This window comes from Canis aureus, chromosome 19 (genome assembly GCF_053574225.1).
Source record: "Canis aureus isolate CA01 chromosome 19, VMU_Caureus_v.1.0, whole genome shotgun sequence".
NCBI classification, from domain to species: Eukaryota; Metazoa; Chordata; class Mammalia; order Carnivora; family Canidae; genus Canis; species Canis aureus.
In genome coordinates this window covers 8,015,252-8,039,414 of record NC_135629.1, presented here as the reverse complement: position 1 = coordinate 8,039,414, position 24,163 = coordinate 8,015,252, and the positions used below count along the sequence as shown (strand labels likewise).

Below are 24,163 nucleotides of genomic sequence, written 5' to 3'. Positions count from 1 at the left end.
ATGCTGAAGCAGTGTACAGCCGCCCAGTCTTGTTGGGTTTTTGCATTATGGCTCTCTAATCTCTTCCTGAGTTTGCTCATTTGCACAAACTATTAAGCCAGGCTCATTGGTAGCCAAGTCCCAACTTGTCCAGAAAAAGGTTTGGTTGAAGAGGGTAGTAGGAAATTCTATAAAGAAACTATCTTTGTAGATGTGGCTTTAGGAACAAAATAAACCACATCATCAACAAACCTGCTTGTCCCCTGAGTTTCTTATTTCAGTTACAAAACATTCCCTAGCTTTTCGAGGAGGGGCAACAATAGAACAACCTTTTCACTGAGGAGGAACAAGATGAGTACTGCATTTCTGTGTCTAGGAGCATGAACATCTGTTTCACCCTTCACTGTGGCCTGATTGGATTCCTTAGAGGCCTTCCGAGTTAGTGCACTCGTGTTAGTCCATGCACTTTACCTGGTAAAGTGCCTCTGCCTTGCTCTTACCACAAAATTCTATTAACTGGAAGTTCTGGAAGTCCCTGGAAGTGCAAAGCTGCTGGTAGGTTTGAGGTGTCTTTTGTTTCTTGGCAGTGCAGTGATGTCATCTTCAGCAGGAGTGTGGCAGCTTCTGTGTATTGGGTATTTTTCACATCCCAGGTTCTGTGCCGTGCTCTCTTATTCAATCCTTATTCCAAGATAAATGTCTGTATTCCCATCTTAAAGATGTGGAAGTTGAGGTTCAGAGAGGTGTATTCAGTGAACAAGTTTTATAAAAAGTATAGGGATGCCATAGCACAGAGGGCCCTAAGGACCGCTAGCAGATGTGAAGCAGACGCCCGTCCCTGAAGCTAAGTTATGAGGTGGATGGAATTTAGTTTGGGAAAAGAACTTAGGTGGAGGAGGATGAGACCTGGAATCTGAGGAAAGCACAGAGGTGTATTACCATCTCCCTATATTACTCTTGTTCTGTCTTTGTCATTAAGATGCAGATAATCGTCTTGACCAGGATAATTCTCCAGTTCTCAAGTTATCTGTATGTATATATTTATTGTTTTTCAAGTTGGAACTATAGACACTTGCCTCCTAGTCTAGTCTGGCTTTACATCGAAGTCCCACAGCCAGTTCCCATTGATAATCACAGGCTCCAGTGAGTCCTTCAGTCCCTGTCCCCTCCAGCCCACCCTCCTGCAGCCACCAGGCATCCCTTTCTGACACATAGATCCGAGCATGTTACTCAGGGACTTGTAGAGGCTGAACATTGCTTCAGGATAAGATTGGCTCCTCAGGGATCCCTGGGTGGCGCAGTGGTTTGGCACCTGCCTTTGCCCCAGGGCGCGATCCTGGAGACCCGGGATCGAATCCCACGTCGGGCTCCCAGTGCATGGAGCCTGCTTCTCCCTCTGCCTGTGTCTCTGCCTCTCTTTCTCTCTCTCTCTCTCTGTGATTATCATAAATAAATTAAAAAAAAAAAAAAGATTGGCTCCTCAGAGTGGCAGTCACAGCTCCTACAGCAGGCTCCAGCCTACCTCCTAACCTGCCCCATACTTCCACCTATCCCTTGGCACTCATTCTCTCTACTTGACAAACGCATGCTCATTCTTCAAGCTTTCATCCTTTCTGAAGGCCCCCCTGGTTCCCTTCTCACCCTTGTCACATTGGATCATAATCGTCTGCTAGTTTCTTGAAAATAAGAATAATGTCTTGATTATCTTTATATCCTCAGTACCTAGCATTCGGCACTTACTAAGAACATTTTTGAAAGAATGAATGACTGTTTGACTCTTTTTGATGGTGAGGTGAAGGTGAAGGAACAGGGACATAATAAATAGAAGGTCTCCTTCTGTCTACAGAAATCTCACAGTGCAGTTGTCTCATGTATACTGCTGTATCATACATATGTATATTTGATGCAATAGGATTGCTGGCGTGAGAAATATAGGTGGTTTCCCAGCATCTCACATATTCTAACTCCTCCCCCCACCCTTTTTTTAAAGAGAACTCAGAAAAATACTTCGTGGATGGCTTTTTTAGATAACTCCTTTAGGATTAAACTCTACAGAATTAATTACTGTTACCAGTCAGACTCTTTGCGTTGGAAGTTAGACACAAACTCAAAGAAATGTAAGCAAATGTGAAGATTTGTATGTTCAAATAACTGAAAAATTCGTGGGTAGTTCTAGCCTTAGGTACCACTAGATCTAAATGTTCAAAAAGTGTCAGTGATAACTTTCCCATCTTCTACTCTTGCCTGGCTTTACTCTATACTGCTTTATTCTTAGGCACTCTCACCTTGGGATAACAAGATGGCACTAATAGCTCACGGCTTCTATTTCCAGGCTTAGCAACTCCCGTGGAAAGAAAGCCTTCTTCCCATTGGTCCTAGCTTAGGTCCTGCGTCACTGGTTGCTAGTGACCCAGTTACCATTTGGGGGGCAAGGAGGTAGCTCTCACTGGTCAGAGCTGGATATGTTTCCATTTCCTGTGGTGATAGGGTAAACAGCCCACCAAAATCACACAGCCTCTGAGAGGCAGGGAGAAATTGGTGAAAAGTTAGGAAACTTGTGTTGTTATCACAAAGATGATGATAAAGCAGGCTGAGCAAACAGAGTGAAAGATATCTTTTTTGCTAATATTTCTAATATTTCTCTTATTTCCTAGAGCTAAATGGTGTGATAGACCCCAAGCAGGTGGCTTGTCTTTTCCCTTTTTTCTATAAATACCCCACACCCAGGACTGTTGAAGATAGTTTACTGCTTTCTTGCACTTACTTTTCACCCTAGCCTTTGTGATTGGCCAACAGCTCTATTGTATGTGTCAGAGCCAGGGAATGCCAAATGGAGGGATTTGAACACAGCAGTTTTTCATGATGACTTGCATTTCCTGATAGGATCAAGAAATACTTAAATTCCTGATGATTTTTAATTGGAATCCTGTCATGAGTTCTCAACTACTATATAGATTTAAAGCAAATACTGTTCTCAATAATATGCTTTCCCTTTACTTTCTGTAGTTAACCAGTGATTTTTTATCTTCAGCAATTGCTTTCTTCTAATATTCATCCCTGACTGCCACTTGTCACCATGACCAAGCCATAAAATAACAATATTGGTAGATCCTTCTTAAATGGGGAGTAATAACAGAACATTACAGCACTTTGGGCCTTTTTTAATCTTTTCCAATTGATAGTTTGTTTTCTTTTCCTACTATGCTTCCTAAACTTGTTTCCTGGCATGCTTTCCACCCCAATTTGGTTGCCACATAGTATTTTTGAACTCCTACCACCTACCCAGGACAGAAATTGTAATTTATTGAGTACTTGTTTCTGTTAAGTACATCAGTAGACCAAAATTTCATGAAAATAATCCCATTTATTTCTCATAGCAATGCTTTGTGGGATGGGTGTCATCACCACTTAAAAGAGGCAGAAATTAAGGCTAAGAGAGGATAAATAATTTGCCAAATATCATAGAACTGGTGGAAGACCAGGGATTCCGTTGCAAATCTGCTAAATTTCAAAGCCCTTTCTCCAAGAATTAGACTAGGAACTCAAACATATTGGAAAAGTAGAAGCTCCAATTTATGACCTGAAGCCAAAGGGTAAGACTAACACATTGGAAACAGTGAATTAAGATACTGTCACTTCTAAGTGCCATGTGATACAGTATAATTGATGGTGCTCTTCAAGTTCAGAAAATGGTGAATTCTGCCTCTAGATCCCTATCTGAACTCCTTTCTGAACATGACTAGGCATATATAAATACTAAGTCAAGATTTTATTTTAGGGTCTCAGTCAGTTGAGCATCAGACTCTTGGTTTTGGCTCAGGTCATGATCCTCGGGGTCATGAGATTGAGCCCCATGTCAGGTTCATGCTCAACGAGGAGTCCGCTTGAGAGTCTCTCCCTTTGCCCCACCCCGACTTGTGTGCATGCGTACTCATGTGCATTCTCTCTTTCTCTCCCCCCCCCCGTCTCTCTCAAGTAAATAAATATCTTCTTAAAAAAGAGTTTATTTTAAATGTTACCCTGGTCCCAGTTGTACAGTATGCTCATTCACCACTTTGTTTACTGTGTGCCATAAATTTAAGCATTTATGTCTGCTCAACCTTCTGTTGAACCCAGAAACATTTGTGACCTCTAAGTGTCTTTACACATGTTCACCCCTATGACCCCTGCCTTTTAGGGTTAATGACCTTGATAAACACAGGTCACAGTTATGAGCTCTCCATTGTCCGCCTGATTTGACAAGATTTTGGTCCAGGGAAGATTTTTTTCTATACCCTGGACATCTAGGACTTGGTTGAATTCAGTGCACTTCAGTTCAGCTGAGACTTACTGAGTGCCTAGTAAAGTGGCAGCTGGTATGTCGGGCCTTGTGGGGAAATACAGCTTATTCATTCACTGCCTGCTGTTAGGCTCCTTGTAAGTACTCGTAGTCAAGACACACAGGGCAAGGTCTGTGTTTTCATGGAGCTTCATACACAACGAACAAAGATGCTTTCAGATAATGTCGAGCACAAAGATGCAGACAAAACAGGGTGTTAGGGTAGAGTGAATTGGCATGGGGAGCAGAGGAGGAGAAAAATAGGGGTCAGAAGTTAGACAGTTTAGACTGGCGGGTGAGTGCAGACCCATCTGAGAAGGCAGCTTCTGACTTGAGACCTGAAGGCAGACCCTCACATGTATGCAGAAAGAGACTGGGCAGGGGGACCATCCTGTGCAAAGAACAATGGTGGGAATAAGCCTGTTCAGTTTAAGAAAGGGGGGTGGGGGAGGGGGGAGGGAACATAGCCAGCATGGCAAAAGCACAGTGAGTTGCTGGGGAGTGGTGGGAAGCAAGGTTGGAGACACAGGCAGGGAACAGGTGATAGGGCTCTCCTAGGCCATGAGAGAGAGCTTGTGTTGTGTTTTAAGCAGGAGAATGACAGGGAGTGATTTGCATATTTTTTAATGCCTTGGCTGCTATGTGGGGAATGGATCAGGGTGTAAAAAACTAGGAACAAGAATGTTTGGGGTGAGTGGCTGAGCAAGATGAGTTATGTCGTTATAATTATCGATGTTATCACATACCTGGCAGAGGAATTTGAATTTGGGGTTTCTCCTAGAGGCAACAGTGTGTGTCAATAATGGCTCCTGCTTAGTGAACATTTATCAGTGCCAGTCACATGGCTTTCTGTGCATTTTTCATCAAGTCCTCTCTCACATGAAGAACCTTATAAGCTGAGTTTGGTGTCAATGTTACCTTTACCTTTTATAAAGGAAGAAACTGTGATGAGGAGAGCCTAGATGCTGACCACTCACTAGCGAGGAAAGGGAACAGGGCAGCACAATGGCTAGGCCCCAAATTCCCAGAAGGGGGCTGGGAGGCTCCTTAGGAAGCACACTGGAGTTTGGTGGTGACTTTGAGATGCAAAGAAGAGCTGGTTCCAGGTGATGGTGAAGAGCCTGCTGTAGGAACACACATCCCAGAACAGTCCACATGCTGTCAAACTCTGCAGGTAGTGCTGTGGGAGAGCCTGGGATAAAATGGATCATCAAGCCATTCCCCCAGCAGTGTACAGGCCAGGTGATGAGATGCCTCTAACACAGACTAAAAAGCAGGAACCTTTTGAAGGAGAATTTGTTGATACACTTAACTTACAATGTCCAAAGTCCTGGTGTCTTCACTGAATTCCTATACCTTCTCCTAAGTCCGTTTTAAGTTAGAATGGTCTCAGAAAACCTGTCCTGATCTGTCTGCCCTTTACCCCCAAATAAGCAAGTAGGCATTTTTTTCCTACCCCCAGTTCATCTGTGTCCTTTGTCTCTGTTTCTCTCTCTGTCACACACACACACACACACACACACACACACACGCACACACACCAGGAACTGGGCTTTCTGGGGCATCTCAAGAGCACCAGGGTAGCCTCTTCTGCTCTGTGTGTTCACCCTGGGACAGAAATGATCCCTAGCTTTGATATGCTTCCCTCAGGGGCTCAGGGGCTTTTCACAGCCCCAAGACATCATCATGACCTCCTGAGGAGTGGCTGTTTCTGTGGGCACCTGACAAGGGTCAAGTCCTGCTCCTTTGTATCCTGAGATACTAGGAGAGCTGTTGGAGCCCAATCTGCTCTCATCTATAGGAACCAGTTTTGGTTTTCTTTTGAGTTATTTTCTTCCTTCTTGAAAGCCTTTAGCATTCACTCTAGCAAAATCTGGAATCTCTGGTGTTTATTGTTGGCCAGGCTCCATATCAGCTGGTAGAAAATGGTTGCAGTTCTAGGAATTGCAGCCTTAATTTGTTAGCCAAATACTCCACACATCAGCAGGGGCAGTAGCTGTCAGTTGATCTGAGTTTTATGTGGTGAGATTTTTTTTGTTTTTTGTTTTCCCCCCTCCAATGAGAACTACTGTTTGCTAGCTGAGATCACCAAAATCATTTCAATTTAGGACTTTGTGTGAGAATATAATTATACCTCCCAAAGATATGGGTCTGGTCTAGTAAAGTGAGGGCAAAAAATAAGTAGGGTCAGTAGAAGGGGAATGATTACTGGTACCAGGTAAGTTGAATGGCATCTCACCGATTTTCAATGATATTATACAAATCAAATAAAATGCTATTCCCTTTTATTTTATTTTAGCTAAGTATTCTTATCCAAAATGAAAATCAGATGTTTTTCTTCTTTTTAATTTTTTTTTCCAAAGCAAATGGTTACAAACACTTACTTAATATAATTTACTGAAGTTTTTTTTTTTTTTTAAAGAACATTTACATTACTTTCTTTTATGCATGCAGTAACTTTTGATCAAAACATGACTCCACTCTCTTGTTTAATGTTGAGCATCTGGATTAAAGGCTTCTTTTAATCTTAAATACAGATTATGACTCTCTTTCCCTTTAAGCAAACCGCCATAAAACCTTGGCTCTTTTCCAGTTTTCTTTATTAAAGCTCTCTTTATTATAGTGTTTTCGGATGGTAGTCATTAAATGATTGTTATGCACAATGGGCACTTGATTATAATTATTTAACTGGCAATCAGTTATTGCAGCAATTTGGTAGTGTAATTAAAAGGGAGCATGTTTGTACCTGCCAGCATCTTTGAGATGTTCAGCTCTGGATTAGCGAAAGAAGCAGAATCTCAACATATGGAGAGGAAGAATCAAGCCCTTCTATGAATGGAAGCTTTTCTTTTATTCTTTCCCAATCTGGTTCCTGGCCTTTTGTTCCATAAGGTAGATGAAGGATACTGATGAAATGAGATGTGGGTAAGAATTTTTGGGCTACAAACTCCTGAATCAATCAGTAACGAATGTAAATCTGCTCCATGTGCTGAGAAATGCTAAATGGGAACATAATTGTGCTCTTTTTTAAACACAAACATTTTTCCTCGTTCTGTTGTAGGCATATCAGCATTCCTTTCTTGACCTATAAATTGATATGGGATGCCACTAGCAGAACATTGGCATAAGTGGCACCTGGAAAGCCATTAATCACTAATGTTAGTAACACACTTTGGTTCCCAAATTAGGATGGGCCGCTGCATGATCCAGAACTCTTTCCATGTGACAAACATCTAATCCTAACCAACCTTAGCAAAGAGTACATTTCTTGGCTTAAGTTATGTTATTGGAACCACTAATAGGATGAAAACAAGAGCTGCAAGAACCAGAGCTAGAAACTGGGACTCGGTCCCTCCTGAGACTTACTTTCTGTTCATTTCTCAGTTGAGTCTGCCTGTGCCTGACCTTGTTTTTAGGATAGGTTTCTAGACTTCTCCCTGTGGTAGGAAACATGGCCATCAGTAGCCCCAGATTCTAATCTTCCTTGCTGAGCAACTCTATTAGTAACATGTGTCTTCTGCCTTTCATAAATTGGCCTCAAGGAAAGACTCCCATTGGCCCTAGTGAGTCATACTCCACCCCCTGGACTAATTCCCAGCCCCAAGGAAATGATACCATTCGATTGGCCAAGCCTGGGTCGCATGTCATCCCTGGGGGCAGGGTAGGGAAGATAGAGTCTCTCTGATTGACAGCCCTGTCGGAGAACTTAGTATGTCCCCATAGGTGGTTCCCTAGTGACTAAGAAAAACACAATGGTTATTTAGAGAATGAATATGAAAATCTGAAGTATCCAAACCTAATAAATAGTCTCTGCCTGTTTTTCCAAAGTGGATCTCCATCTTTCTTTTAGATATATTCGACCTTTGTAAGACCGAGTTATGAAAGAATACATCTCAGTTTCAAATGATTGCCTAACCTCACCTGCAATCATTCTTGAGCCCGAAATAGTGCACTTTAAGGGCAAGGCCCTAAAGAGACGGAACAGACACAAAGATGCCTGCTGCGGTGGCACAGCCACCAGAGCTGCGTTATTACAGGGGACTAAGGATCCCTGGTTCCAGAGAGCACAGTTTTCAACTACTGCCTCAGAGTACCAGACTACTTACCACAATTCTGGATAATACCAATTTTCCATTTTTCTCTTGGTTTAGTTCCACGTTTGAATCTGTGAGGGCAAAGGCTAAAGAGTCTTAAAAATGGCAGACTTAAATAGCAAAAGACCTTTAAAAAGTAAGAGAAAACATTAGATGAAAATTTAAAAGTGCTTTTCCTAATCTCCCCCCATACCAACTGAACATGATCTAATCAATAAGGAAAGTATGAATCATCCAATTTTTAAGCATGTGAGGGAGATAATCAAAATGTGCAAGTTCAGACTTGAATAAAAATAAATTCTCAATTTCCTATTTATCTTATTAATCATGCACAATTTTTTGGTTATTTTTTTTTTCTTTTTTTTTTTTTTTTTTTAGTTATGTACAACTGAGATATTTAAGCTCGGGGCAACTTAAACTAATGGAATACTACCCTACCTGAACTCTGGGGTGGGTATGCAGCATCAGCTTCTTCAAATCAAATAAGTGTGTGTATATTTACACACACACTCTTTTAGTTTGTGGATATTGGACAGTGCTAGAGGAGTTTCTTGGGAATCTAATCTTCTCAATGGCAAGCTCTAGCATTGCCTTTGCCAGTAGTTGAGTTCATACGGACTTGATGCCAATTTTCTTTTCACGTATGTGAAATAACAGTTTGGCACATAGCAAACAAAACAGTGACACCATAGAGAAGACTAGTGCTTTTTAAGAAATGAAATGGGCAGATTCAGAACTAATTTTTTCTTTAGGTGAACTTAGTTTAAATTAAATTAAATGTTGCAAGAGATTACAGTATTTTTGTGACTCAAAAAGTCAAAGGCCACGGCAATAAAGTATTTTCATTTTATAGAGTTTTTCTTGGAGAGGCTGCGTGCCATATGACAGCAGAGTGCTTAAAACCCAGAGGCTGGTGCCAGCACAAAATCCAAACATCATAAAGTTACTTCCAAAGCCTGGATAATTATCGGTCCCCTCTCTTGGAACAGAGCATCTCTCAACTAGTCCAAATCTACCAGCTCAGAATTACCTTCCCAGCCTAGGGTTTTGAGTATGAAACGTTGGGTAAGGTATAGTCTCCAGGAACGAAAGGAAAAGTTAATGAACAACAATTGTCAGAAGAATCCAAAACCACAGACATGAGTAGTGTCCCAATGAACAGTTTTTTCTCTGGCAAAATTTATTACTTCAATTTTTTTTTTCTTTTTTGCTAAAGAAAGGTAAGGTCAACCAGTGGCCCAGTGGCCATTGCTATGTGCATGCCTGGTCCCTCAGTCATTTTTTGAAAATCCAGCTAACCTGTCCCCAACAAATAGCCTACCTCCAGCCTTCTCCACTTAGGGCATTGTGTCTTTACCACATTAGATCATTCTGAAGTAAAGGAGCTGCTTGTTGAGGCTTTGCATGCTTCTGTGGTGCCCTGAAATCAATAAAAAGCCTTGTGATCCATGCTTCTCTGCTTCCCCAATTTCACCCAAAAGGGTACTGGGGAAGCCTTTGCCTTCTTTCCAGGCAGCTTCTATGCACAGAAGCTCTCTGAAAGATTTGCTCACCAGGACTTGAGATTCATGCTCTTCAGTGAATTTCCATCAGAGGGTCACTGCCAAGTCATACAAATCTGTCAAAGGAAGCTTGTCTAGGAGAGTACTGAGTCCCTCTCCACAGAGTGAGTGACAGGGCAACAACTATCCTTGAGTGCTGGCTAGCCAGCCATCTCTTCTTTCCCACCCCCTTCACTAGACTTCACTACCACCTGCTAATGCATCTAAAAGGAGCAAGAGGTCTTAGTCACAACAGATGATTAGAGTTTATGCCAGAAGAGTAAACAAGTCATAAATTACTCTTAATTCTTCTTGGCTATGGATGCTGTTAGTCTTTAGTGATGGAAAAATATACTCACTTTAATCTCTTTTATTTATATAATATAATAGTTGGTCCTCTCATATGACTATAAATCTCACTTTTCTTCAACAAGCATTTTCTAAGCATGTGCTCCGGGCAAAGTACTGTGAAAACTGCTACTTTAAGAACAGATACAGGAGTTCATGTTTAGTGGGGACAGAGTTTGGAAAAATGAACAAATTCTGGAGATGGATGATGGTGATGGTTGTTACAGCATGTGAATGTAGTTAATGCCATTGAGCTGTACTTTTTTAAATGGCTAAAATGGTAGATTTTATATTTTTTAAATGGTAAGTTGTATTTTTTACCACAAAACCAATTAGGGATCTTAAATTTTTTTCACTCAGGATTAGTTATTTGTTGTACGTTATAAGTTCCACATATATCCTATAACAAAATAAAATGTGTGTGGGACTACCACAAAAACCTAGAGTTCTACATTTTTTTGTATTTTACATAGCAAGTACTGAGATCATTATGTCACTGATTTCTCCTGTTGTCAAAAGAGTATATAAGGTCTTATTTAAGTTAACAAATTACTATCTTCTGTAATCGAGGTGAAAACAGAATCTCAACAAGTGCATTGTATAACGAACCCCTGAATTAAGCCTTACACTTAACGTCCATACCACAGTATCCCAAAACGGCCAGAACTTTGTTGAGCTTGGTGAACGGAGACTCCGATTCTGCCTTGAGACCAGCTAAAGTGGAGAAAGCCTTGATCTTCAGAACTCTGATTCCTGCCTCTACCTTTGGCCAGTGGTATGACTGTGGACAAATCATCTCATCTTTGTGGGCTGGCTGCAGTGTTCTTACCTATGAAATGGGAGTGAAGATGCCCGCTGTAAAGTCTGTCAGGACCAAATAGGCAGACATTTGTGAGAAACTTAGCACTAGGCTGGGGGTAGAGTAGGTGGCAAATCAGTGCCATTTCCCTTGCCCCTGAGACTTTTGTGACAAAGGACTGTAATGCAGTAGGTATCTGAGACAGCGTCCAGAGTACCCTTTATCCTCCACATGTGGAAGCAAGTGAGACACATCCTGGAAATCTTTTCTCCCTCTCTGGTCTCCTATCACTCTATATACTCTGCTCTCCTGGTCTGCCTGCCTTTAAACTGGAAAGTTCATGATGCGAATATATTGATGTTGTGAAAGAGGGGAAATTGCCCACCCCTGGCCCAGTGCCAGAAGCAGCTGTGGAAATGGCAGCAGCGCTCAGTGTCTCATGGTATTTGGGTCTGCTGCCTCCTTTGAGACCCCAAGGCCTCAGCCTCGCTTCTCAGACCCACTACCTTTCCCTAGAGTTAGAATGTCTTCCCTTTGGTTTCCTTTGACCTCTTGTCCCTCGGTTGGAAGCTAGAAGCAAAGAAAGGTACTTGTTACCCCAGACCTGTGTCTTTTCAGCTGGTAGCTTGGCCCCAGCAGACCCTCTTCCTGCAGGTCTGAAAAGCTGTGTCTGGGGACCATCACCCTTCCTTCCCGTGGGTTCATGCTGTCCCAACTGGCTCTAAGAGACACCCCAGCTTTGCATCAGGCCTCACGAAGACCTAGAATTCAGCTTGTTGAAAGATTACTTTGATGGGTGGTATAATTTCTCAGCTTCCCCAAGTTAACAACATCCTTTTGTATCTTATAAACATTGGAGTGATAAAGAGCTGGGCACCCCTCTCATACCAGTACCATAAGTTAAAGGGGATGATAGTAAGGCTAGTACGAGGCTACCAAGCTGGTGGTTCTCAACCTTTTTGTTATTTTTTTTAACTTTTTGAGGGTTGTATAATTTATATACAACTAAATCTTGATTGTGTACAAATCTGAAGTATACATCTCAATGAATTTTTCTGATCTGCACACCTGTGTAAATACTACCCACACTGAGATTCAGAACATTTCCAGTACTCCAGAGCCTTGGACCCATTTCTTGCAGTAACCCCAAAGGTAACTACTGCTTCAACCTCTTATCACCTTAGATTGCATTGGGTTCTTGACCTTTTTGCAACTATGCCCACCCCTAAATCCCGATTTTCTACTTAATATCATTTAAGAATTCGAAGTTTATAATGTATTAGATAGCCTGCTATGATCAAAAAGAAACAAAGTAATAGTCATATTAGAAATGCTTTTCCTACGTTCCCCACCTACACACACATTCTAATATGCCCTCTACCCCCACCAGCCACAACCCCCAACCAGGTCATGGTCAGGGAAGTGAAATCCCCATCTTTTCTAGCCAGTCATGCTCTATCCCAGAGTCTGAAAAGGAACAGAAACAGATGCCCTAGGACCTTAGTCCTATTTCCCTGGCGTCCAAACCTCACGGTATAGTGTTTTCTAAGCTGAACAAGAGTGTGGTTCTTAGAATCATCAAATAGCCACTGAGCTTCCAACATGTTTAGATTCCTGTTTTCCTTTTTCTGTCAAAGTGGGATTATCTTTCCCCTGATTATGTTTTCAGTTCTCTTGGGGATGGGGAATGCATTTGATGAGGACTATCACCATTGCACTCCCCTTGTTAACGTTGACCATCTTGAGCTGTTTCTACTAAGGAATATTACAAGATGATTTTATAGGAGGTACACAGAAGCCCCCATTTTGGCATGCACTGCCTTACTCAAATCCTTGTATTTAAAAGTGGAGCTTAGTCTGTTTATCCTACAGTAAAAATATCTACAAGAAGCTATTATTATATTGACATTGGAGCCAAACAGGAAATCAGAGGATTCACAAATGTTGTCTGCCTTAATGCGATGGGTTTTCTACATTCTGACTTTACAGCCAATCAGGATAGACTCCACAAAAGGATTTAAGGAACATGTTATTGACATAATGTGTATTTCTTGGGCTTTGCAGGCTACATTGTGTTCCCCAAGTTCTGAGGGCAAAAGCAAGAGGGAGACTTAAGAGAGGATAAACCCAGCAAGAAAATTGAGATAGATTCCATCATTACCATGAAAATATAATTATAATGTATATGGGGGAGAATTTGGAATAATTTAACAATGTACATAAGCATTTATTATATGGATGGTATTGCATAATGTAGTTTGCAGCCCAAAGGGAAGATGATGTGTCAAAAGGAATAAGTTCTCAAAACTTTTTCAGCATTTTTATCCATGATTTAGGTTACAACAGAATAGACACGTCTAACTAATTCATGGGTGATGCTAAACCTAGAAGGGCACTAAAATCAGGATCTAAAGAGATCATGATGGACACAAGGCTGAACCTAGAAAGTTGAAATATAACAGGCACAAGTGTAAATCCTTAGATCATTAAAAAAGCTTCTGTGAGTCTAGAATGGGAGAGACGCAATAAATAGCACCTGTGAGGAGAGATCATGGATGCTTGCAAGTACTGTGTGAGTGAAGCCATGGTATGAAGGGGCATAACATACAGCTTCTGTACTGCAAACTCCCATTTTTCAAAACTGAATGGCCAGTACCCAAACCTGGATACAATACTGACCTCATTTCAGATGACTGCACTTAAAGATGCTGAAAGATGTTGAGAACCAGGATCAGAAACCATGTTACCTGGAACATTCTCAAATAAAAGAAGGGGTAGTTAGTTGGAAAAAGAAAAAGGACACCTATGTCTCATCCCCAAATATCCGAAGGCTGTCCCGTATGTGAGGCACACAAGGATATGCCCTAGAAGGCCAGCTTAGGATTAGGGAGAGGTTACAGAGAGAGTCTCTGGTTCCATTACCCATACTTGAAGCTGCCGAACAGAAGAAATAGGTGGCCTCATGAGTGCGTGTGGGTGTAAAGGACTCACATTTATGGAGGATGGACCTCATACCAGTCGTAGGGCCCCAGTGGCCACTTGTCAGAGGGTTTATGAGAGGGATTCATGCACTAAAGATCTTTGGAACAAGATGCCCTAGAAACAACCCTGATGTTCTATGGTTGTTCATAGGTGCACAGTGAAGGCTCAGGTGAGCTCTAGTAAGGTGGTCATGAATTAGAACATCTGGGGAAGAAGGCAGGGACTGTCATGGATCTTGAAGTGTGACAGAATTGAGGAGCACCCAGTGAAGGTAGGCAGATATGAGGTGATGATGGGAGACGATGAGAGAGAAGTTTGGGTAGATACGGTGGGGCAACAGGATGGGAAACCATAGCAGATGAAGATTTGGGTACCCTTACTCTCACGTGGTCTCCTACAAGGACACAGAGTGAAGCAGACTCCAACCCCATGATCTCAGTGATATTGGCAGCTCCCTGTTCTGTTGGTTGACAGGCAGTGGAGGTGTCCTGACCAAACTACTCAAAAGTTATTTTTTTTTTACAGATTTTATTTATTTATTCATGATATATATATATAGAGAGAGAGAGAGAGGCAGAGACACAGGCAGAGGGAGAAGCAGGCTCCATGCTGGGAGCCCGACGCGGGACTCAATCCTGGGACTCCAGGATCACGCCCTGGGTCAAAGGCAGGCGCTAAACCACTGAGCCACCCAGGGATCCCCTCAAAAGTTATTTCTGCTGAGAGTCATAGGCAGTTTCCCTAAGGCCATGGGGAAAAGGCACTTTGCTAGCACATCAACAGTGAGGCTTTATTTATCCACCTGCAGCCTTATCCAAGATTTTGCGTCTGTACTAATGCTGACTCTACACTTTCTGAAACTTTAAGATAGTGTTCCCAGTGGCCGTCACTGTCACAAAGTTTGTGTTTTGCCCTTGTTCATAAATGTGGCTTTAGAGAGCCCTTCTTAGTTCTGGCCACCAGCATACTTTATCTAGTTTTATTTCCCACATTCACTCTTATCCGAGTGGCCAGTAACGAGATAAAGACCATATCCAGGGAATGTTGCACTGTAAGGACTTGCATTGTATTACCTTTTGCAAGCATATCACATTTTTATTTCCAGGCATTTTTCCACAGCGGTGTTATGATGTAAGTTAGAGCTCCTTCCCTGTCTCACAGATGAGTAGAGTAATGCAGGAGAGGTGAAGTGAAGCAGGGAGAGTGATTTCGTAAATGTGGAGAACAGCCCGTTTTATGAACAGAAAGGCCATTGGAAGTAGGACGTTTTGCTCTTTAAAGAAATGTTGGCAAGGCCAAGTTAAACAGGATACGGCATTCTCTCCAAACGTTTCCACCACCACGCCCCTCTTCTCACTCTGGGTGCTGGTGGGTCACTTCCTAATCTGTGAATGGGTTCGCTGACCTGTAAGCAAGGGTGGGAGGTAGAGATTTCGCTTGAACAAACTCATCCAGGGAAGTCATTGTGCTAGTTTCCCAAGGATGAGATAGTGTTTTTTTTCTTCCCCCTCCCTTTGCCTCCCCCACTTCCTCCACCATAAAACAATCTCAGCCTCCCTACCCTAGCAAAAGCCACCCAGAGCTGTGTTTGGAAGCCTACTGTGGCTAGGTTTATCCTGGTCTTCTTTGGCGGCCATGGAGGCTTTGTGCCCCCACTAGACCAGTGCCTCTAAAAAGACATTTCAGGGCTATCAAAGAGACTGTAATATCCGGGGGCCATTTAAAAAGCTAGAGACATCTTCTGTGACTCATCACCAGGTCCAGACATTTAATAATCCCATCACCCTAGGAGGTCCCCAATACTGTCTCATTTGATCTTCTACCCAATTTGAGTAAAGAATCAGTAGTGCTGATTGTGTAGAATGCATTATCATTCCTTCTGAAGTTGGAAAGGAAAAATAAAGCTGTCATTGCTTGAATTAAAATAAACACAAATCCATAGGACTTTCTTAATGTCCTTTCTGATGTGGCCTTTATTGGGTATTCTTGTGTTTGTAACTGTGTCAAGTTCTAAGCAGTCATTTTGCTCCCTGATTTCCCCTGATTTTCCATCATCTTCTCCCTATCATACTTGGATGTTCCTACTCTGTCTTCAGGCAGCTTGTACAGAGCTTGTTTATTCCCTCAAGACACAAAGCAGATATTTGCTTAATTTTTATTTTAAATGTCTGTGAATCGTCATCATGGGGCAGCTTTGGTACATGAAGCTCATTTTTGTTCCCTAGAAGTCTCTGCCAATATTCCGGTCTATTGTATACATTCACTGCTATTACAGTAATAATAGTTTACAGAAGCCCAGATTATGATATTTTAATAATATAGAGCCCTTTGTTGATATAAATGCTTCATGCAAATTGGAATGAAATATTAAAACCACAATTTTGGCTCGACTTATCATTATACAAAAAGATTGGACCTGATTCCTCAGATAGAAATGAGCCCTCTTTGGCAATTCAGGATTTCTTCATGTCTCACATCATAGAGCCCTCATTTTAAGAGTGAAGAAGTGGAGGCCTAGAATGACTCTGAGTTTTTGGTCAAAATGAAATTGGATTCCAGGTATCCTGGCTTTCGATCCAGTATTTTTTTCTCCTATTCTATGTTTAACCCCTCTTTTTTGTATACTTTCCTAGAAGCAAGGCTATGATCTCCAAGCAGAATTTCTGTAAACTCAATTCCAGTGTGCCTCAGTTAGAAAGAATCCTAAAATAGCAATTATCAAGGCATGCAATCAAGGGCTATGATTCCTGTTCTCAGGATTATAGCTTTGAGAACTTTCCATTGTGGACCTCATGTAGTGTGGCTGCTGAAGGAGGGTACTGACTCCTATGGTGTATTATATCAGGCTTGTCCTATACAGGCACATTGCTATTTCAGGTGATATAATTTCCTACCTTCTCACCCTCCAGTCCATCTATTACCCTGCTTGGATTAATCTTCTGAAAATGCTGGCTTTTAATGTATTACTGCTGGGACCAAACACCCAGTCAAAGCTCTGAACTCCTCAACTGCCCCTCCAAGGCCCCCCACCAGACCAGTGTCCTCACCAGAACAGACCATAGTCATTCCCAATCCTCTCTATTCTTGTAAAGGTTCTCCTTCTCCTGTCTGTGATTCAGGCATTCCCACCCGCCAGGGGCCTGGCCAGTCCCACTTGTTTGACTCTGTCCTATGCTGTGCTCCGGTCTGACCGTACTCCCTCCACTCTGATCTCCTGAAATGTGTACTGATTCTATGAGATTGTATAACTGTGACATTTGACATCCTGATTGCATTGCTGTCATATGAGTTCTGGTTTCTAAGACTTATCTATGAGCTCCCAGAGAAATTCTTAGACTTTCTCAGTTCACAGTGCTCTCAGTGTCTCAGAAATTATTCCACAGAGCCCATTAGGCCAAAAGAAATACACAGAATTTTCATTTATGAAGCAATTATGACTCAATAAGTAGTCCTGGCCTAACAATTATTAGCCCTTTGAAAAAATACTGCACATAAATTGAAAAAAAATAATTGTTTTATTCTGAAATAACCAATTATTTACTAACAGGATCTGTTGGGTACTGCACAGCTTCCCAAAGCTTAGAATCAGATAAGATACTGCCACATTCCTTTCCTGTTCTGTGTTGATTTTCACATAATACTATGATGATATGACTGCCAAAAACCCAGTTTTGCAGAGATATGAGGTCATCAAAAGGAACATAGCACAAACTATAATGTTGAAGCTGTATGCTACCTTGATCTGGTGCCTGACAGATATTATCTGTCACATTTTCCTGAAAAGTTTAAAATATCCCATCCGATCCCTGGGTGGCGCAGTGGTTTAGCGCCTGCCTTTGGCCCAGGGCGCGATCCTGGAGACCCGGGATCGATCCCACGTCAGGCTCCCGGTGCATGGAGCCTGCTTCTCCTCTGCCTGTGTCTCTGCCTCTCTCTCTCTCTCTCTCTGTGACTATCATAAAATAAATAAAAATTAAAAAATAAATAAATAAAATAAAAAAAAATAAAATAAAATATCCCATCCCATGATGCAAATTCACTGCCCTGAGGCACGCACCTTGGGAACCACAGCTCTAGTGTAGTATCACCCTTCTCTAATGTGTTCCGCAAAGTGCATTGAACAATGCAGTCCTCATAGGAGTAGCCAATTAATACTTAATGAGGACTTTAATCCTTGGGCATCTGCTAGGGACCATAAGCACCAACAACGTCAACTTCAGCAGTGTATGGAGTTCCCTGGCATGGCAATAATTCAAATTAAATCCATTTGAACATCTTTTGGGGATGTTGTAAAGGAAATTCCTATACTAAATGGAGGTTGGCTTAAGTGCCCTTTAAATTCCTTTCTATTGCTAAGGTTCTTTAATTCAGTAGAAACAATATGCCATGTAAGACCCACATAAGCACAATTGTATGATGGAGTAGTAAGGACGAAATGTCTCAAACTCCCAGGCCAAAAATATATTTGAATAGAATTCAAATACTTGAATTCTAACATGCTGAATTTGGTATGGATGTGGAGACATAAAACTGCTGTTTCCTTAACTTATAAAATAGATTCATTAATAAACCTTTTTCTTTTCAATTGCCACAAAAATTAACCATATATAGGACACTAAGAAAGCTACATTATATATCAAAAAAAGTAGAAATAGCACAGAAAACATATCTGATCACTCTGTAATATAACTAGGAAGCACAAATTTAAAAAATTAAAACACAAAAATAAAACATCACTGGGAATTTTAAAAGCTCCTCTTGGGTTAGTGAGGAAATCAGAATGAAAGCTGTAGACTGTCTAGAAAATAATGTGAAAATTTGACACAAATTTTTTTTGACACAGCTAACATGGTACTTAGGAAAATTCACCAACCTAAGTTCTAATGAATAACAAAAATGAATGAAAATAAAAGAAATTATGCATCAAACTTATGACATTATTTTTAAAAAAAAGGAAAATTAACCCAGGGATGGCAGAAGAAAAATATTAGAAAAGTGCCTTACACACAATAAGCACTTAATAGATGTTACCCATTATTATTTACCTGTCACAAAGATTGAGAAATTTCTATTTGGATGCAGGAAATTCTCCTGGATAGATGGTAAATTTGAAAAGCAAGGTTCACTTTTGAGGTAGTTGGGGAAATTTGAATATGGGCTCCACATTAAGATATAGTATTGAATTAATGTTAATTTTCATGGGTGTGATGATGTTATTATGGGTGTGTAGGAAGACGCCCTTACTCTTGCAGGACACATGCTGATGTATTCAGAAGATAAGTGTCATGATGTCTGCAGTATACCTTTCATTGGTTCAGGGAAAAAAAATAAACATAGATTAAGAGAAAAATGTGGGAAAATATCAATATATTTATGGGAGTAGGATGGGAGTATTGATTCAGGTTTTCTCTAAGTTTGAAACATTTCAAAAGAAAAAAAATTGCCAAAAACCAGGATAAAGAATACGTGTGGTATTTTTTTTAAGAATCGTGTATATATATGTGTGTGTGTTTATATGTTTATATTCTTGTACACCATGAACTCTAAAGGTTATACCAGAAATTGAGAACAGTGGTTGCTACTAGGGAAGAGAATTGGTTGGCTTGGGACAGGACTGGAAGGAGACTTAGCTTGTGAATCTTGTAGATGTGCTTCCATTTTCTATCTTAATGGTGGGGGGAAGCTATTATAATTTTTAAAAAATTTTAAACTCCACGTTGTATGCTCAGTTTCACTGTTGTGCCATTATTGGATAAATGAAATAATTTATGCCCGGGGGTCAGAAACTACGTAGGGAGTGCCTTATCTCCAGGCAAACTTCTTGGACAGATTCCTCCTTGGACTGTCCAGACTTCACTGCGGGTTTCCTGTAGGCAAGCAGCCGGCATGCCTCCTGCCCCAACATCCCGCCCCCTCCCGCACACAGTGCCCTTTGGCTTTTGCTCTGTGGGGGTTTCATGAAGACGTTTTTACAGCTGGTGGAAGGTGGTAGGCACATGGGATGGTCCTCAGAAGAAAAAGGTGTGGGCTTCCTGTTTTCACTGTGACTCAGGCAAGCCGGAAAGCATTTCTGTGGAACACTGTTAATAAATAATTTGCTCACTCTGACACCGGTGAGGCTCTCCAGTGTCAGACTTCAGGGCAAGAGGCAACTGATTTCAAGGTTTCCTCCTTGGTGAGAACCAGAACTGAAAGTGTTTTGGATGTAGCTTACGGTGCCAAAGATTTCAGAGCTGGAAGGGATGTAACTGAGAGATCCAAACCACCCACTTTACAAATGAAGCCACCGAGGCCAGGAGAGGTCCACTGACTTGGACATGTGGCACAGCTAGTAACCATACATCCCCTGAGCCATCTCTCCAGGGTTCCTTCCATAACGCTGCAGCCTCCTGAGAGGTCCACGGGGACTCACTCTGTGGCAGGCATGAGACTTGTTACACTGGGCAGTAGGTGTTGCAGCTGATCTGCTTGCTTGGTCTCAGAAGAAAAGCATACAATGCAGCTTATAGCTGAAGAGTCAGGATGGGAGTAGGGAGGGTTAGGGAGGCAAGGTTCACTAAGAACAGTGTTTTGCCCATGCAAGGCCTGGCAGGGAACCCAGTTCACCTCTTACTTAAAAGAGACTGATAAACTCATGGTGGATTTTATCCTTTGCACTCAGAGCATTAAAATACCTAACACTGGAGATTTTACATAGAACATTTGAGAACTTTTTTTTCACTATTAACTTTATTATGAAATACTTCAGGCATGCAAAAAGACTTAGTGAATGTGATGAAAGTGTACATACCACACTCAGCCAAAGAATGACTAGGATGGGGCATCTGGGTGGCTCAGTCAGTTAAGCATCCAACTCTTGGTTTCAGCTCAGGTCATGATCTCAGGGTCATGGGATTGAGCCCCAAGTAGGGCTCTATGCTGAGCACAGAATCTGCGTGTCCCTGTCCCTCTGCTCCTCCCCCTACTCAGCTCTCTCTTTCTCACCTTCTTACTCTCTCCATCTATCTCTAAAATGAGTAAATAAAATCTTTTTTAAAACGTAAAAAATAATTAAAATTTTAAATTAAAAAAGAAAAAAGAGTGACTGGGATATTTGATTGAAGCCCCACCTCCCCTTCCCTGATCACAGGCCTTCCCTCTCCCCTTCCCCCAGGGATAAGCCTCACCTTGAATATGCTCCTTATCATTCTTCTGTGTGCCTTTATAACCTGACTGCATGTGTGATATCTCCCTAGATAAGGTATTGCCTTGTTTTTCCTACAACTTTATATAAATGATGGCACATTGTACATCATTTATATAATGCCTTCCACAACTATTTTTTTCCACTCAAGAGTATATTTTTGAGATTCATCCATGCTGCTGGTAGAGCACCAGTTCACCCATTTTCACCAGAGCATTTTATTGTTGACATATTTGAAAATTATCTATTCTTCTGCTGAAAAACATTTAAATTGTTTCCAAGCTAAGCTTTGAAAAAAAAAAAGATTTTATTTATTTATTCATAAGAGACACAGAGAGAGGCAGAGGGAGAAGCAGGCTCCATGCAGGGAGCCTGATGCAGGACTCGATCTCGGGACCCCCAGGATCACGCCCTGAGCAAAAGGCAGACACTCAAGCTCTGAGCCACCCAGGCATCCCCTAAGCTAAGCTTTTGATACAAATACCCCAACAAACATCCTTGTACTTGTTCCTTGTACACACAGTACCCACCTTTTCTCACCATTGTTATATCCTTCATTGATTCACAGACTGAACAAATGATTCTTTCTGTTTCAGAAATTCATGATTCAGGGGCACCTGGGTAGCTTAGTCTCTTTCTCTGTGTCTCTCATGAATAAAGAAATAAATAATCTTTAAAAAAAAAAAAAGAAGCTAATGATTCATAGAAGCAGGTCTTTATCTGAGAGACAGCACTTTGATTTACCTCAGAGTTTTTAATTTGGAGAGTGCTCTTGGAAATCACCTGGGAATTTTTTTTTCCTTCCAAATAAACTTAGGCCTTTACCTCAGACTTCTTCTCAGGGAAGAAAAGCTCCTCTTGAAAAAGCTCCTAATGACTGAGGCCATCCACCTATTTAGTACCCTGCTGTACTTTGGCAAGCTATATTCCCACAGACACATCTCACTAGACTCTGGTCATGGCTCTCTAGACAGTGGGCAGACCCGGAGAGAGGAAATGACCTTTCAGCAGAGTACACACTGTGCACCACTGTGGAGCAGTCCTGGCCTGCTGGTGATACCATTTGACTTCCACCCATATCATCCCTTCTAAGTACCTATGTTTATGGCAGGCCAGCTGATATTTCTATTTCTTCTATGTTAGAAAAGGCTCATCTTCTGTAACCCCAGATACTGGGGCAATCAGTTACTCCCGTGTCAAGCTAGACAGGGGTTACAGCCCTGCCTTCAGTAAGGTTGCATTGTGGTGCTAAAGGCTTCAGGCACATACATTTATAATTGTAACACCAGAAATATAAAGACTGCTAGTTGTGTACAGGGGAAAAGTATAGAGTGTCAAAGAGGGAATTGATTCCAGTTTGGGGACAGAAAAGACTTCACAGAAGATAGGTCATTTCAGCTTTATCTAAAAAGGCTAACAGGGCAGCCCCGGTGGCTTAGCGGTTTAGCGCTGCCTTCAGCCCAGGGTGTGATCCTGGAAACCCAGGATTGAGCCTCATGTTGGGCTCCCTGCATGGAGCCTGCTTCTCCCTCTGCCTGTGTCTCTGCCTCTCTCTCTCTCTATGTCTCTCATGAATAAATAAATAAAATCTTAAAAAAAAAAAAAAGGCTAACAGAGAAGATGAACAATGAGAACAGTAGGTTCAAAGGCACAGATACTGCCTTTTTCAGGTAACTAGAGGGTAGGGTGTATGTAGGGATGGTGCAGAGAGATGAAACTTGAAAGGTAGGAAGGTGAATGGTTGAGGCTAGTCTGGGGAGCATGTTGAATGGACTTCATCCTGATGAATTGGGGAACTCAGAATTGTGTTAGGCAGCGAAGAGACACAGTAGAGACTGTTAGAAAAATGCCTTTAGCAGCTGGGAAAGACATGCATTGGAAAGGGACAGGTGGAGGCCTGAGCAAGAGACAGGAGGAGGCAGTAGCAATAGAAAGAAGGAAGGAAAGGATGAATTTGAAGGCCGCTATTTGGTCAGGAATGAGCAAAATGCAGATCGGTAGGCAGAGGGCAGCTCCTGTTATTTACTCTTTTTCCATTTCCACTCATTTTGCCAAACTGAGGTCAGACCAGAGGTAAATAGCAGCAGTGTTTGTATCAATACAGTGTTTGTATCAATAGGGGTATGAAAATGAGAGACAACAAAATGGAGTATAATATGGAAGTAAAGGCATAAACATCTACAAAGGACAAGAGTTTGAGGCATATGAAAGAAATGAATCTGAGTTAAAATTAGAATCATCCCATATCTTAACTCTCGTGTGTTGATTTCTGCACATGGTCAAGTCAGCAAAGGGGGCAAGTCCTTTGTGTTTGGAATCAGGGAGCCAGCATTTAGTGTCCTTGCCCTGCCTCTTGACTATCCTTGAGACCCTGTACATGCCATTTGACCTTTCTAAGACTGCAGTCCCTTCCAGTATAAAATAGGATTTGTCTACTGCCCCAGGATCTCTTCCAGAGCTAATGTCCTCTAGTCTCTTTTTCTTGCCTGATTGCCCTGGCCGTGGACAGGCCCTATTAGCTTTTAGAGCTTAATTCTAGGTTCTGTTGTGACTTTTCCTTGGACCTATGGGTTATTTAGACATGTGTTGCTTAATTTCCAATCACTTGGAGATTTTTCTCATCTTTCTGTTCTTGCACTTTAACTCATTTCCATGGTGGTCAGAAAACATGATTTTAATCTTTTGACATTTGTTGAGACCTACTTTATGGCTAAGATTATAATCTATTTTGGTAAATGTGCCATGTGCACTTGAAAAGAATCTCTATTCTGCAGTTGTTGCATATACTCTTCTACGTGTGTCAGTTAAATTGCATTGGTTAGTCATGTTCAAATCTTCTGTATCCTTACTGATATTTTGTCTGCTTCTTCTGTTAGTGAAAGAGGTGTGTTAAAATCTCTAGTCATGACTATAGATTTG

The 24,163-nt window shown here is 41.5% G+C and overlaps 1 protein-coding gene and 1 long non-coding RNA gene across 17 annotated transcripts in view; one reads left to right on the top strand and one right to left on the bottom strand.

Annotated features, from left to right (window-relative positions):
* Positions 1–24,163, top strand: part of ATG7 (autophagy related 7) — a 237,862-nt gene that overhangs the window by 155,683 nt on the left and 58,016 nt on the right. The gene's annotated exons all lie outside the window — the stretch shown is intronic.
* The window catches only part of LOC144289566 (uncharacterized), a 35,758-nt gene continuing 26,652 nt past the window's right edge, over positions 15,058–24,163 (bottom strand). Inside the window, exon 3 of the long non-coding RNA XR_013357410.1 lies at positions 15,058–15,466. This is a non-coding gene — a long non-coding RNA (uncharacterized LOC144289566). The remainder of the gene's footprint in view (positions 15,467–24,163) is intronic.